The sequence below is a fragment of the Beta vulgaris genome, chromosome 2, assembly GCF_026745355.1.
Source record: "Beta vulgaris subsp. vulgaris cultivar EL10 chromosome 2, EL10.2, whole genome shotgun sequence".
NCBI classification, from domain to species: Eukaryota; Viridiplantae; Streptophyta; class Magnoliopsida; order Caryophyllales; family Amaranthaceae; genus Beta; species Beta vulgaris.
In genome coordinates, this window is record NC_079203.1 from 7775866 (window position 1) to 7779557 (window position 3692).

Genomic DNA, 3692 nt, shown 5'->3' on the forward strand with positions numbered 1-3692 from the left:
GACCCAAGCAGATAGGTCCTGAACTTGTCCAAGGCATAGACCACAGCTAGCAGCTCTTTCTCTGTAGTGGCATAATTACTTGAGCTTCATCGAGTGTCTTGCTAGCATAGTAGATGGCATGGAGGATGTTGTCTTTTCTCTGACCAAGGACAGCTCCCACAGCATAATCACTGGCATCACACATAATCTCAAATGGGAGGGTCCAATCTGGAGATCGAATGATAGGAGCAGTAATCAGAGCTTGCTTGATCCTGTTAAAAGACACTAGACACTCATCAGTAAACAGGAACGGGGCATCCTTGAGGAGCAACTGAGTAAGTGGTTTAGCAATTTTAGAGAAGTCCTTGATAAAGCGGCGATAAAATCCCGCATGACCAAGAAAACCTCTAACACCCTTAACATTCACAGGAGGGGGTAATTGCTCAATCACTTGAATTTTTGCTTTGTCCACCTGGATGCCTCGTTCAGAAATAATATGACCAAGTACCACTCCTTCAGTAACCATGAAGTGGCACTTCTCCCAGTTCAAGACAAGGTGGACATCCTCACATCTTTTCAGTACTTTAGTCAAATTCAGCAAACATGCATCAAAATCAATGCCATACACACTAAAGTCATCCATAAATACTTCCATGATGGACTCAATAAATTCAGAAAATATGGCCATCATACAACGTTGGAAAGTAGCAGGGGCATTACATAGGCCAAAGGGCATCCTTCTATATGCAAAGGTACCATAAGGACATGTAAAGGTGGTCTTCTCCTGGTCATCTGGGTGGATAGGGATTTGGAAGAAACCAGAATAGCCATCTAGATAACAGAAATGAGAATGACAAGCTAGACGTTCCAACATCTGATCAATGAAGGGAAGGGGAAAATGTCTTTCTTAGTGGCAACATTTAATTTCCTATAATCAATGCACATACGCCACCCAGTAACTACTCTTGTAGCAATTAATTCATTTTTCTCATTTTTAACTACAGTAGTACCGCCCTTTTTAGGAACCACTTGAACTGGACTCACCCACTTAGAATCAGAAATAGGATAGATAATCCCAGCATCAAGCAATTTCATAACCTTTTTTTTGACAACTTCCTGCATATTCGGGTTCAAACGACACTGACCTTGTATACTAGGACGATGATCATCCTCAAGATGATTTTATGCATGCAAAAGTCAGGGCTTATGCCTTTCAAATCATCAATATATATCCAATGGCCTTTTTATGTTGTCGCAAAACAGACAAAAGTTGAGACATTTGACCATCATTTAATGCAGCACTAACAATCACAGGGCAATTTTCAGAATCATCCAGAAAAGCATACGCAGAGAAGGGGGAAGGGGTTTCAGTTCAGGTTTCTTTACCTCTACCGGTGAGTAGCACATACTAACCGTTCATCCTCATGAGTGGTAGTACCATCAAGCTCGACACAGGAAAAGCTGCTTCCCAAGCATCCACTTCAGTAGTCCGGATAATATCATCACCTGTGGAAGAGGTAAAACAAAGCAAAGCCTCCAGTGGATCCCGCATAAGGGATTGAGGCATGTCATCATTAACCAGCACATCAATGACATCTATTCTGTAACAGGCTTCCTCTAGCATGGGACTTTTCAAAGCATTGGTCAAACTAAAAGTTACCTTATCATCCCCCACAGTCAAAGAATTTCCCATTTTTACATCTATGACAGCTCCAGCAGTATGAAGGAATGGTCTCCCTAAAATGATTGGGATTTGAGTATCCTCTTCCATGTCAAGCACAACAAAATCCACAGGAATGTAAAATTTACCTACCCTCACAGGAACGTCCTCTAAGATACCTAGGGGGTATTTAACAGAACGGTCAGCCATTTGAAGAGTAATGTTGGTACATTTTAAATCTCCCATGTCAAGCTTTTTCTAAACAGTAAGGGCATGACACTAACACTAGCACCTAGATCACATAAGGCTTTGTCAATAAATATGGTGCCAATATTACAAGGGATGGAGAAACTCCCCGGATCTTTCAATTTAGGAGGGATTGATTTTGCAAAAGAGCACTACATTCTTCAGTAAAGGCAACAGTTTCTACTGCATTAAAGGCTCTTTTCCTAGTCAAAATTTCCTTCAAAAATTTAGCATATGCAGGTACTTGAGTAATGAGTTCAGTAAATGGAACAGTTACCTGAAGATTTTTCACTACCTCCATAAACTTACCAAGTTGGTGATCCAGCTTATTCTTGATAGACGAGTGGGAATGGAACCTTATCGCAGGAGTGGTGGAGGAATTTTTTCAGGTACTTCTGCTTCTCTGCATTTGTGTTGGTGGTAGCCTCAGGAGCGACGAAGTTTCAGTTATGTCTGCATTTTTTTCTGGCTCAACCAGACCATCCTTAGGCATTGGGGACCATCATAATGTGTTCCACTCCTAAGAGTGATGGCATTGGCAGTGTCCCTTGGTTGCATTGATTGTGAAGGTAAGGCCCCAGGTGGCCTACTAGCAGAAGAACTAGCCAACTGAGCTAGTTGAGTCTCCAACATCTTGTTATGCGTGCCCAAATTTTCCAGTTGAGCTTTTGTGTCAGCTTGAAAAGCATTGAACCCTTCTGCATCTGGAACATCATATTCTTCAACTCTGTCATGGCTGGGTCAGCAGGAGGAGCAGGCTGTGGGGGTGCTTGATTTCTCTGAAAACCAGGTGGAGCTTGTTGTGGAGGTTGGTATTGTTGACCCTGTTGTTGAGGTGGATATGGTTGTTGAGGTTGAGGGTTCAACACATTAGTACTCCTATATGAGAGGTTGGGATGTGTCTTAACCCAGGATTGTAGGTGTTGGAAATGGGTTGAACTGGTTCCTAGGTTGTGATGGAAAGCATTGACGCCTCACAGTTATTTCCCAGCGCAGGACACTCTTGAGAGTTGTGCCCAGATATTCCACAAGCATCACATACATGCACATTATAGTTAGAAGCACTAGCCATCGCATTAACACTCATGTGGGGGAATCATTACCTAACTTCAGGGATCAATTTCTGAGTTAGAGTAGCTAGTTGCCCAGACAGTAGGAAATGGCTTCAACATCATGTTTACCTCCCTTTTTCAAAGAGGAACGAATGGTAGAGGCTTGATTAGATGCTAGCTTCTCCAAAAGTTCATACCCTTCCTCAATTGCTTTATCCATGAAGAACCCACCAGATGCTCCATCAATTACCCGTCGTGTATCTGCATCAACTCTAGTGTAGAAAATCTGACACAAGTACCACTGGTCCAACCCATGATGAGGACATAGACGCTGCAGATCCTTGAACCGCTCCCAAGCTTCATATAGAGATTCACCAGGATCTTGGGTGAAAGTAACTATGGCATGTCTCATATCTGCAGTTTTCTGGTAAGGGTACCACTTGATAAGAAAATCTTGGAAAGTTCTGGCCAGGTGGTGATGGTGGAAGGCCTTGTTATACCAGAATAAAGCTTTATCGCGCAGAGAGAAACCAAATAAGAGGAGTTTCATCTCATCAGGAGTAACACCAGCTTGCTTCTGAGTAGCACAACACTGTAAAAATCTCTGCAGGTGCTGATTTGGGTCTTCAGATGGTAACCCAGCGAACTGATTGTTCTGAACCATATTCAGAACATGAGACTTGATCTCAAAATTTGTAGGAGCAATAGTTGGCATCCGTACCCTAGTAGGCACGTTATCAGGAGATGGTTGTGCA

At 42.6% G+C, this 3692-nt stretch overlaps 1 non-coding gene across 1 annotated transcript; it reads left to right on the forward strand.

Moving 5' to 3' along the window:
• Positions 1–3245: 3245 nt before the first annotated feature.
• Positions 3246–3352, forward strand: LOC125495409 (small nucleolar RNA R71). Its single transcript, XR_007272046.1, has one exon. It is a non-coding gene; the product is annotated as a small nucleolar RNA R71 (small nucleolar RNA).
• The last annotated feature ends 340 nt before the right edge of the window (positions 3353–3692 follow it).